Source organism: Patagioenas fasciata, unplaced genomic scaffold, assembly GCF_037038585.1.
Source record: "Patagioenas fasciata isolate bPatFas1 unplaced genomic scaffold, bPatFas1.hap1 Unplaced_14, whole genome shotgun sequence".
In the NCBI taxonomy this organism is placed as follows: domain Eukaryota; kingdom Metazoa; phylum Chordata; class Aves; order Columbiformes; family Columbidae; genus Patagioenas; species Patagioenas fasciata.
Genome location: NW_027288555.1, coordinates 567,364 through 580,324, shown reverse-complemented (window position 1 = coordinate 580,324; position 12,961 = coordinate 567,364). Strand labels below are relative to the sequence as shown.

At 49.0% G+C, this 12,961-nt stretch overlaps 1 pseudogene; it reads left to right on the top strand.

Annotated features, from left to right (window-relative positions):
• LOC139826744 (dynein axonemal heavy chain 9-like) overlaps positions 1-12,961 on the top strand; it is a 70,388-nt pseudogene that overhangs the window by 38,288 nt on the left and 19,139 nt on the right.

Here is a 12,961-nt window from a genome sequence, read left to right as displayed (position 1 = left end):
GGCTGGGGGGATGTGCTGACAGGCTGTGGGATGCTCACCTGGAGCTGGATCTGTGGCGTGAGTGTAGGGAGGGCTCAACCTTCCAGATGGAGCCTTGCTCCTGGGGCTGAACACAGGGTAGCGTGGAAGTGTTACCTGGACTGCTTGGAACACTTGTTCAGTGTCCCGCCTCACTTAGGAGGCCTGACCTGGGAAGAAGGGAGGAGCAGAGATGTTTTGAACATAGCTTGCTTTATTCTTCAGTGTTTAGCTCCAGAAATTCAGAGTCCCTGTTAGATACGGAGCATAATTGTTGATGTGGGCCTCCGGTGCTGACGTGGGGTTTCCATACCCTCATTGAAGGCAAGGAAGGGCTCTCCTCTACAAGAGTCATCATACCCGTTTTGTGGATGGGTGTTGGGATTCCTGTGCTGTAGCAGGAGGGGAGGAGTGCACTCACATGAGGCTGGGAGCCTTTCCACGGTGTGGGAGCATCTCCTGCTGCTGCAGCCAGGGAAACTTGGTACTTCACCTGGACATGGGAGAGAGAGATTTATGAGGTTTTCCAAGGGGAATTAAATCCCATGAAAATGGTTGGTCCTAGACATTGCCTCCTGCATGGAGCGCTTTATCCACAACCCCTTTGGGATACAGTGACAAGAAGGCAAGTGCCTGTTTGCAGACTAGTTTCAGGCAAGTCAGTGGAAGAGCCATTCTGGAATGGTGGAGGGGTCCCTGTCTGCACTGGACAGAAGGTTTTCCCCTCAACCCAAAGACAGCACCCAGAGGATGGAGACCTTTAGCACAAAATCCATGTTTTACCATGAACATGTTTGTGTTGCTTTTTAGGACTCCAAACGCTTTGAAGGGATTGATGTGGACTTTAAAGAACTGGCCTATGAAACTCAGAAAACCCCAAATGTGGTTGAGGCCACCAATAAACCAGGTCTGTCCCAACAACTGGAGGACATTCAGAGTAGGTAGGTACAACTTCAGTCCCAGGATTTTGTCAGAGACTGGGATCAGCTCTAATAAGTTGGTTTAACCTGTGCTCCAAGGCTTTCCTTCTGGACTGTGCGTTCTTTGCATTCACACATTGAGTCTTTTTATTCACGATCCATCACCCTGAAGCCCCCAAGGTGGATTCTGGCTTTGCGTATGTGCAAACTCTTATCTTGAATATTGATTTGCACACATACAAAGCTAGGCACTCAGTTGGTTTTAATAACATGTGGCCTCACTGCCACCCCAAATTTGGTGTCTTAAATATCTATTTAGCAGTCCAAGCAGGGATATCTGCAGCAGAGCTGATCCCATGTGCTTTAATTAACAAAATTATCTTTGTGTGTGTACCCTTCACAGATGGTATAACTAAACTCCCTGAGAAAGACCTTAATGTCCAGAGATGGATACAGTGCTCACCTAACATATGAGCTACTCTACCTGGAACACACCTAACAAGTTAACGTGATAGCTGTTGTGTCAGTAATAACTATCCATTTAAAATAGAGATCTAATTTTACTTCCTAAACAGATAAGGCCCGTGTTCCCCACAGAGGACTAACTGCATGTTATTTATGAACTTTGAAAGCTCAGCAGCAGTTTAACATGTAAACACTGAGAGATTCATTTTAGAACGGAGCAAACAAGTTTCTTTTCAGGCTTCACAAGCACAAAAAGCTGAGTAGGTTTGAATCAGACTTTAAAATGTGCTCATTAGAATAAAAGCAGTTTTGGAAGCTTTCATCCTAGTGTGAAATCACCTGTGGCAGTTGAGAGCTTGTCTAAAACAGTAAGTCAGACTGCAAAGCCTTTCTAGCCTCTTCTTCCACCTGTGTTTCTGCTTTTTGGTGAGGATTCTCTGACTCTTTGTCTGTTTGACCCTTGGGAGTGGAGAGAGATCTATGAGTTACTATGTGCTTTGTTATCTATTTGGAAAATGCTGTAAAGGACCAGCCTGCAGGCTCAGCTCATGTCTGGCATTTCCCCCTGGGAGGGGAGAATCTGCTCGATAACCCAAACTGTAGCACGACACATTAAAGGATATTCACCCGCCTGTCCTGGGCTCTATTTTTCTGCTCTTCTCCCCAGGTTGTCCCTGTGTGAGAAGGCTTTGGCTGAATATTTGGACATGAAAAGATTGGCCTTTCCCAGATTTTACTTTGTTTCTTCAGCAGATTTATTGGATATTCTTTCCAATGGCACCAACCCACAGCTGGTAAGCCTTGCACTATGTCACCTTCACATTTTCCAGCTGTCAGTAATGTCAGGGTGGAAGATGCTGTCTAGGGACTCAGCTGTAGCTTATCCTTTCTTGAGTGCCTTTTCTCCCACCCTCACTTGGATTAACAATAACTCTTTCACTGCTGGCCTTCATCTGTCGTCTCTGAAAGGCAATGCGCACACTGTATGTTGTCCCATCTGTCCCTGGTGATGCTTGCAGATGGTTCTGAAAGCACTGCACAGAGCAGAGCTATGTTCTTGATACCATAAAAACAGTGGGTTTGTTTCTGCTGGGATACAGTGAGGTTGGGGGAAACCATTTCTTGAGGATCTCAGCCAAAACTTGTTGCTGAGCTTGGTTCCCCAAGCTGGGATGCCAGCAAACAGCATCTGTTGTTGAAAGAGCCACAGACCGGTCATTCAAATGTGACAGTGTTGACAACCGAGGGCTTGGAGACGTCTCTGTTTTTAGGCAGAGGAGACATCTGCTAGTCAGCCACTTCTTCCTTCCCCCATGCAAAGGTCTTTGGGATGGCCTGTTTACAGGGGAAGAGCAGAACACAGCCTGGAAGAGGTAAGACAGCTGGTGGTCAGACAGTGGCTGTGGCCAAGGCAGGACTTCCTTGGGTTGCCACCCACCCCTGCACAGCTCTGCTTGGCCTTGTTTGGGACGCATCTTTTATTCAGAGGTTGGTGCATAAAACCAGTCAAAACGTTCACAGCAAAAGGCGAGTGTTGGATGATGAACAAAGTCCTAATTCTGTCTTTTGGTAGCGAGTATTTTCACTTTCTTCAGGCTTTCCACCATTTTCAGTATTGATGTGAGCACAGGAATGGAGCAGGTTTGCATGTGTATTTGGAAATGCTGTTGTTTACCTCTAACCTTTAACGCTGCTTCTATCTGTGTCTGCTGCTGGGTGATTTCAGCCCACAGAGTATCATAAATACATAGTTGATTGATATTTAAAATGAAGAGGAAAAAAAAAACACAGGAAGCAAAGATACTGTGTTGAAATGCTCTATTGAGTAAGAAGAAATTCCTGGTGTTTTCTGTTATTCAAAAGTATTTGCAGTAAAATCAAAGTAAATGTCAAGCAGTATCATACATAGATACACTCTCAGCCTTCCCAATGTAGTTTCAAAGTCTGATGATTCCTAAAGGAGGATTAAATACACAATGACATTATCCTCGTGAACTGGGTGCTGAACTTGTGCAGATTCAGGTGCGTTCGGGCTCTGGCAGCAGGATCGCAGCAAGTGCTGGGGTTGTGTCCGAACCCTCCAGACTGGACAGGGTCTGGGAAGGGGCAGCTGGGGATTTGTGACCAGAAGCTTCTACATGTAAGAAAAAGTTTCTACGGTTTACTTACGGTTTGAAAAGAGATAAGCTTATGGCCTCAAGATACGCTTAATGGCCTCAAGTTGTGCCAGGGGAGGTTCAGATTGGATATTGTAAAAACATTCTTCCCAGAAAGGGCTGTGGGGCATGGGAACAGGCTGCCCAGGGCAGTGCTGGAGTCACCATCCCTGGAGGGGTTTAAAAGACATTTAGACGAGGTTCTTAGGGACATGGATTAGTGCCAGAGCTAGGGTATGGCTGGACTTGATCCTGAGGGTTTCTTCCACCCAAAATGATTCTGTGATCTGGGGGGATGCTGAGTGCCCTGTGCTTCTCAGAGTCACTTAGCACCTCCCAGGGTTTGGCCCTGCTTGTATGTGTGTGAGAAGCTGCGTCCACTTGCAGCACAGCTCATGAGAGGGAGGGTTGTAGTTCTTTGTGAGTCAGTGAGTCAGAATTAGATGGACAAATCCACCTCCACCCTTCCTTCTCTGAAAGCATCAGAGCATTGGGCATCTCACGCAGAATCCCAGAATGTCAGGGTTGGAAGGGACCTGGAAAGCTCATCCAGTGCAATCCCCCCATGGAGCAGGAACACCCAGCTGAGGTTCCACAGGAAGGGGTCCAGGGGGTTTGAATGTCTGCAGAGAAGGAGACTCCACAGCCTCCCTGGGCAGCCTGGGCCAGGCTCTGACACCCTCACTGAGAAGAAGTTTCTTCTCAAATTTAAGTGAAACCTCCTGTGTTCCAGTTTGAACCCATTCCCCCTTGTCCTATCACTGGTTGTCACTGAGGAGAGCCTGGCTCCATCCTCCTGACACTCCCCCTTTATATATCTGTAAACATGAATGAGTCCCCCCTCAGTCTCCTCTTGTCCAGCTCCAGAGCCCCAGCTCCCTCAGCCTTTCCTCACACGGGAGATGCTCCACTCCCTTCAGCATCTTGGTGGCTGCGCTGGACTCTCTCCAGCAGTTCCCTGTCCTTCTGGAACGGAGGGGCCACAACTGGACACAATATTCCAGGTGTGGTCTCCCCAGGGCAGAGCAGAGGGGCAGGAGAACCTCTCTGACCTACTGACCACCCCCTTCTAACCCACCCCAGGTACCATTGGCCTTCCTGGCCACAAGGGCCCAGTGCTGGCTCATGGTCACCCTGCTGTCCCCAGGACCCCCAGGTCCCTTTCCCTCATTTCTCATCTCCCCTATGGGAGTTTTTCTACCTCTCTGCTGTAATTGAGAGAGGCAGCTCCTGTCTGGGACTGCTTTGGGAGCTTCCCCTTTCTGTGGGGACGTCAGTCCTAGGAGAATCTCACCTTCATTGGCGTGGGGCGCGCAGTGATGCAGTTGTGTGTTACGCAGTGGTCTGGAAGAAGTGCTGGTGACCTGCTCAGCTCCCAGCAGGCAGATGCTGATGTTGAGAGCCCACAGCATCTCCCTGTTGGCTTTGCAGACTCAGATGGAGGTGAACAGGAAAGAACTGAATTATTCTTTTCCTTCTGGAAGAGTGCTTTTGGTGAACATGGTTGTTCTATAGGAGGTCTGGGCTGTTTATCATAGGTCTTAGGCAGAAATAAAGATCTTTCTTCTCCATGAAAGAGAATTTAGGATATTTCACTAGCACAAAATCAGTTTCTAGTAGTGGAAAAACAGGAAAGTTCATAGTGAAGAAAACTCCACGTTGTGCTGAGAATAGGATGAGGTGGAGAAATGGCTACAGACTTCTCATCACTACATGTAGGGAAATTTGGGGTAGGAGTCATGAGGTGTTTCAATGTTTTCTATGCTTTTGCTCTGTATGGAAGATTTCCCAATGGAGAAACATGATTTATTAAGGCATGTCTGTTTTCTAAATTACGTAGAAATAGGTGGAAGTATTACAAGAGACAGCAAGAGGCTTTTGTTGGCAGTATGTTGGCCACATTTGAGAAGATGTGGTGCTACCTAAATATCCAAGATATTTTGTTAACATGATTTTGCTTGTGACATGTATAGTGATCTTCATTCCGCTCGTCCTATCTCGGTTGCTTTATTTATACAACCCGTTTTGCAGGTGCAACGTCATCTTTCCAAACTCTTTGACAGCTTGGCCAGGATGAAATTCCAGCTGGACTCTGAGCAAAAGCCAACCAAGGTTGGCCTGGGAATGTACAGTAGAGAGGAGGAGTCCGTCAGCTTCAGCGAGCCCTGTGACTGCAGTGGGCAGGTGAGAGGGAAGTCCTTGTCTATCAAAACTGTCCGGTGGAGTCTGCTCCCCTGCCCCTCGTGTGAGATCCCTTGCCAAGACGTCATAGAGCTTCACTGCTCTCCCCTGGTGCATGAGAAAAGCTGGAAGAGGTGGTGATTTAGTACCTCCTTACACCACAACCTTTCGTGTCACTCTGGATAGGTCCTCACTAAGGGGGGACGTGGATGTCGCAGTCCACTGTGAGAGAAAGAGCTGTGCCATTTTTCTGACTAGGTTTTTAATTTGATTTTTTCTAAGACCTTTTGAAGGTTAGTCTTAAAGCTTGCTACAAATATCCTCGGTGAGGGAGGGGATGCAGACTGAAAAGAGACTAAGCTATTCCATAGTACCTCTGCACGGGTGTGTTTGGCAGGAGAAGGCCTTTTACCTGTTTCTCAAGTCTTCATTATTTCATACCACGAGTGAAAGTATGAAATGTAAGAATCAAGCTACTGCTCAGCTTATCTATCCTGGTAGTTTCACCTTTCTGCATGGTCTATTACAGGAAGCTAAAGTACGTAATACCGGCTACTGAGCTCCCCAGCAATGGAGCTTGCTGCGTTCAGTCTGTCTTCTTGTTGAGGGCTTTGCCTGTGAAATATGAAATTCAGCAGGAATTGTGTTCCCAAGTTTGGCAGCATCTTTCTTCTGCTGCTGGCAGACTGCCCACATCCCACCAGGGATTCTGTCATGGCCTGGAGGTGGAACACACCTGACCAAATTATTCATTGACGGAGTTCATTTTGGTTCCTCCTGTAGCTAGAGTTCAAGAAAAAAATCTGTCTTCTGTTCTTGGTGTCTGGAAGTAGATGCTAATCCTACAGTACCAGAATTAGCCAAATCTACCCAGTCTGAAGGAGGCTGTGAGGTTTGGTTAACTCATAGAATGTCCTGAGCTGGAAGGGACCCACCAGGATCATGGAGTCCAAGTCCTGTCCCTGCAGTGACAACCCCACAGGTCACCCCGTGTGTCTGAGGACGTTGTCCAGTCTCTCCTTGAACACTGTCAGGTTGGGGCTGTGACCCCTCCCTGGGAGCCTGTTCAGTGTCCAGCACCTCTGGGTGAAGAACCTTTCCCTCATGTCCAGTCTAAAGAGAACTGAGATGCTTGCCTCATTTCCTATCTTCACTAATTACCAAAGGCACTTAAGAAGAGCAAATGTGTTACTGGGATTTAATCTCTTTTCCAGGTTGAAGTCTGGCTCAGTCATGTACTAGACAGCATGAGGGCTACTGTGAGAGATGAGATGACAGAAGCCGTCATGGCTTATGAGGAAAAACCAAGGGAACAATGGCTCTTTGACTATCCTGCCCAGGTATCTGCCACTGCTTCTTATCACCACTCAGGCTGGCTCGTGGAAAGGTAGCTCTTGGGTTCCCCATCAGTCCTGCCCTTCCCTTCTTTCAGCAGCTGTGGACAGGCATGTTTCTGGCCTCCACCTTGCTATCCAGGAGAGAGGGAGGATGAGTTGTCCTTTATCCTGGCGGTCTCCTGATGGAGTTTTCAGGCTGAGCTCCATGCTCTGGTTGGGGCTCTTGGTTGGGTGACAGAGCCCAGGGGCTTGGGCAGTGCAGTCTGTACAGCCAGAGCAGTGAGAGGTGCAGCAGGAAGGCAAAGTGGTGAGGCCTGATAAGAGTGAAGAGCCCCTCAGATGCACCTCTGACAACCTCGTGGTCTCCAACTCTTCCTCCTCTGCTGTGTCAGGCATGTGAAAGGTGCTGATTTACTTATAACTAGCTGCTAAATGTGCCTATCACTGATATGGTGTTTTAAATGAATGTCATGGAGCAGATCCTTGTTGTACTGTCTGCTGTGACTACTGTATGAAAAAATACTTAATTTCATGTCACGGATGTTTCATCCTTGATCTCCCTGTGGATCCGACACTCTTGAACATAAGGAAGCTTTGGTATTTTCCCTGATACTGAACCAGCCTATTTCCCTAGGTGGCGCTTTGCTGCACCCAGATCTGGTGGACAACCGAGGTTGGGATTGCCTTTGCCAGGGTGGAGGAAGGCTACGAGAATGCGATGAAGGAATAGCACAAGAAGCAAGTGACCCAGCTGAACACCCTCGTTACCATGCTGATCGGGCAGCTCTCCAAGGGCGACAGACAGAAAATCATGACCATTTGCAGCATCGACGTGCATGCTCGGGATGTGGTGGCAAAGATGATAGCACAGAAGGTTGGTGTTGGCAGTTCAGCACAGTTCTGTGGGTGCTGGAGAGGGGGCTTCAGGGGGCCCAACCACTGGCCATTCAGATCACTGCCGGTCTCAGTGGGAGACGTACGACTAAATTTATTTCTACAATGTTTGTAGTAAGTGTGCAGAAAGCCCCTGTAAGCCTGCAGAGCTGTGCTGTGTCATGGCCCTGCAACACCAACTTGTAGTTGCTGCAGATTCACACCAGGAGTGAGAGCGCGGCACTGCGTCCTGGTGCCAAGACATGTGCTGGTGGATGATGGTGGTGTGTTGGGAGGCTGCTGGACTCAGTCTCAGTTTTGACTTTAGAAAGTAAGAAAAAGCATTCAAGCTTTGTTCTTTGTAGCGTCCTTTGTCTGGTGTGGGGCCACAGGGACTTATGTGGGACTCCCTTCTCCTGCAACACCTCTCCCACACTACTCCCCTGTCCCTGACACCATGCCAAGTGTTTAGCCTTGCAGGTGGGTGGGAAGATGCCCTGAATGTATTGGGTTGTGGCTCTTCCCTCATCTGTGTCATCTCAGAGGCAGCCAGGCTGCTCACAGGGTTTCTGTCTTCAAGGCTCAGCTGGGCTCAGTGGTGCCTCGGTCCAGCCTGGGGTGAAGTGATGCATCTGGACCTGCCTGCTGGTTGTGCAGAGAGCGCTGGCCATGCCTGTCTTTGTCCACCTGTCCCCAGTCTGTTTCCTTGGTGCTGTCTGCAACCTCTTCCTTGTCTAGATGGCCTCTGCTCCTTCTCTCACTCTGGTTGCATTATGAGACCTTCTTCATGACTTGCTGCTTCTTAAATCTATTCAGGAGTCTTTTTGTAAGGCTCTTTCTCTTGGCCATTAATTTTTTCGTCTCCCACCAATGTGGTCACTAATTTGGTTCCTCCCCTTTACTGATGGGAGATGGGGAGGTGACATTTCTCACCGCATTGCAAGGAGGCGGCCTTCCTCACCACACCTGCCTTGCAGTGAGGACCAGTCATCCCCCATGAAAATTTTATAGCAGTCGCTATTTTGGCCCCCGAGCTGCATGTGTCTGGCATCCCCGGCCTTCCTGTGATGGAGTTTGTGGGTGTGTTGCAGGTGGACAATGCCCAGGCCTTCATTTGGCTGTCACAGCTCCGGCACAGATGGTCAGATGAGGAACGGCACTGCTTTGCCAACATCTGTGACGCCCAGTTCCTGTACTCCTATGAATACCTTGGCAATACCCCTCGGCTTGTGATCACTCCGCTGACCGACAGGTAAGTCCCTGGGACACAATGTCACAGCTGGGCTTTGCCACACAGGTAGAGAGAGAGATGCCAACCAAAGATGGATTTAGTTCAGACACCTGTATCCCTCTTGTTCTGTCTCCATGTCCCAGCACTCCAGTGGTCGAGCTCTAACTCTTATCTGGTTTTTGGTGGTACCCTCTGGGGAATTTGTACATCAGATCCCTGGGTGGGATTCAGCTCACACATTAAAACACTTGTGGGTGTCTTCCTGTGCACAAGATGTCCACAGTCCATAAAGCTGGTGAGTCTAGAGAGCTTTCATCCCATCTTGAAGCAGACATCTACCTGGTTGCCTCAGTGGGGACACCTAGGGTTACGTGAGATACTCTGTGTTGTCCCACCTGGCTTCCAGCTGCCAATCCAGAAGTGTAAAAGTCTCCTATGGACCCCTTGTCATATCTCTCCACCCTATGTGACATTTCAGCAACCAAGAGCATCTCAGGTGGCTCTAGTCACCTGTGTTAGTCAGCTGCGTCAAGCCCCCAGGTATCATCAGGTTTTGTTGGCTATATTGACTACACCTCTGTGGCTTATACAGGTAGTATAGATACTCACATGTGGACACCACCCCAGTGTCCATCATCAACATGATGGAGAAACTTTGGGACTTGCTGCAGCTTTGAGTTGGGTTCACTCATAGGCCACCTGAGCAGGTTTCTGTCAGTGACAGGTCTTCCAGAAAAGCTGTCCTTTTCTCATACTGCCTGAGATGTGCCCAATATCCATGAGTTGTATGAGGATCCAGAGAGAACACAAGCTGGACATGAAGAGGTTTGGGCAGACCTTGGTGGAAGATGAGTATCTCTTGGAGAAAACAGAGCTGAGCAGAGGTGGTAATTAATGCCAAGAAGGCTTTCAGCTCAGACATGACCCCTGCTCACGTACAGCTTTTCAGAGGAGAGGCTCTGCTGAGTGCAATGCTCTAGTGCTATTGCCCTGCAGCCCACAGTTGACCTATTGGACATATTTCCTTTTTTCATTCATCATTCACTGTGACAGATGTTACATCACCCTGACCCAGTCACTGCACCTGACCATGAGCGGAGCACCTGCAGGCCCTGCGGGCACTGGCAAGACGGAGACTACGAAAGATTTGGGGCGAGCCCTGGGCATCATGGTGTACGTGTTTAACTGCTCCGAGCAGATGGACTGCAAGGTATGGCTCCCACCTCGGCTGCAGTGCGGTCACATGGGGCTGGGGATGCTCAGGGCCCGAGCAAACCTGAAGGATGAGAGTAATCCAATGGTACCTGGGGTGCATTAGGAGAGGTATGACCAGCAGGTCAAGGGAGGTTGTTCCTTCCGTTCTGCTCTGCCCTGGTGATGCCACATCTGGAGTTGTGTCCAGTTCTGGGCTCCCCAGTTTAAGAAGGAATAACTGCACAGAGTCCAGCAGTGGGCTACAAAGATGCTGAGGGGTCTGGAGCTTCTTTCTTGTGAGGAGAGACTGAGAGAGCTGGGGCTGTTGAGCTGGAGAAGAGAAGCTGAGAGGGATCTGATCAATGGGATCAATATCTCAGGGTGGGTGTCAGAGGATGGACCAGACTCTGTTCAGTGGTGCCCAGCACCAGGGTGAGGGGCAACGGGCACAGACTGAAACACAGGAGGCTCCATCTGAACATGAGCAGAAACTTGTTTGCTGGGAGGTGCCAGAGCCTGGCCCAGGCTGCCCAGAGCGGGTGTGGAGTCTCCTTCTCTGAGACATTGAAACCCGCCTGGACCCACCTGTGTGATCTGCTCTGTGACCCTGCGTGAGCAGGGCTTGGACTGGGGGATCTGCAGAGGTCCCTTCAGCCCCACCAGGCTGGGATTCTGTGATCACCTCTCTCCAAATCCCTGCTACACTCCTTTAAGCTGAATGCCTTTTCCTTCTCCTCCCGTTCCTTCTCTAAGATTTGCACAAGGTTCTTCAGGAGGCAGAGACCCGAACTATCTTCTCTGCCTCATTATGCATTTCCCTTCCTTTCTGGAGTTAGATTTCATGTGTAATTCTTCAAAAACGTTGGTCTGTTCAGTTGAGACCAAGGCTGTGCTGATAGTTGGACCCTGGTCGTTTCTTCTCGGCGTGCTCGCGACCTGGCAGCCCCTGGCACGGGGAGGGACCTGTCCTGGTTTTCTCAGGATCCTCTCCCAGAATAAACCCAAAACATAGTGAACCTTCAGCCGCTACAGAGCACTGAATCATTAGGCTGAGTCTTGCTCTCTGCCAGTCTGGCACGGTACAGTGATTTTGGTAGCCTCGGATCATATGTCATTTAGCTTATGGGCTCTCCCAGGAAACGGGACCATCAGTAATTCAGCACAAGTGACCTTTAAATGAAACTGGTGCACAGATATATCGAGAAAGTGCAATTAGCAGATGAAGTGGCAAGCTGCGCAGAGCTATAAATATTATAATTGAGTTGTGCCTGCTGTTTCCATGCACTTTTCTAAATACCCACAATAGACTGTAAATTGCTATAAATAAACAGGCTGGGAAATAAAATCAATTTTTTGCTGGAGTTGATTCCATTTATGATTTCACTCTTGTAATCTTTGTTTTTGTTTTGTTTTTCCAGTCTTGTGGGAATATTTACAAAGGCCTTTCCCAGACGGGAGCCTGGGGCTGTTTTGCTGAATTTAACAGGATCTCAGTTGAGGTCCTTTCTGTGGTTGCTGTACAGGTGAGTGGAGAAACACTCATAAATAAATACAAACAGAGCAGAGCCATTCTGCAGTCTTTGGAGCAAGGGTAAAAACGGCAATTGCATATTGCCGGTTTCAGTTCTGTGTATAGGCAGGTGTGGGATTAGATCTCAAGATTAATCACATGAATATCACAGCACTGCCAAGATGTCGCAGTTACGTGCTGCAAAGATATTTGTCACTTTTCTTGCCCCAGTTACAGCATTTGTGCCAAGACAGTTCTTTGTAGCATCTTTTCCCAGACCACTACGCACCATGGCTCTGTACCTGTTCCTCCTCAGGAAGCACTCGTGTCATTAATCTGCTGTGAGATAATTGCAGCACATCGTTTCAAGACAGAGAAGCTGCCTTGACTTGCGGCTGCTCAGTCTGCAATGTAGGGAATAATTTTCACAGAGGGGAAGAGGGGTGTTTGGGGCAGATCCGCTGGACTTCTGGGGGTTCCTTATCACCCCTGGTCAGGCACAGGTTGTGTGTCATACTCAGGAAATGGGAATACATTCAGGATTAATTTTCTTAACCTGTCTCCAAAACTGTATGGCTGTGGATTTAGTTCTGGTGTCTGTAACGACAGCTCTGCCAAGTGGCTTTGGAAGGTATTCCTGGCCAACTGGCACCATTCCTTGGAGGAATGTGTGCAGCCCCGTGGTGCTCCCAAAAGCCAGTGTCAGCTGGTGACACTCGGGAGCTGGAATCTGGGGCAGATCTGCGGCCCTTGCTGACGCGCTTGCCCAGGGTACCCTGACACCGTGGGATTAAACCTGGGACAGAGCTATTGGAGCGGTGCCCAGCTGGGCATGGGTGTTTCCCCTGGCGAATGGTTTCTCATCTCCTCTGTAGTTCAGCTGCTCAGTGCATTGTGTTGGTGAGTCTCGTGTGAAGCGCAGCAGCATCCCTGGAGAAGGGCTGGAAGGGAGACTGGCCTCCCCATCGTGCCAGAAAGTCCTGTGCTCTCGTGCTTATATATATAATCTGTCACTTCGCGTCCTCCTTCCCCTCCTCTTACCAGCCCATGAGGAAACCTGGCATTATTTTATACAG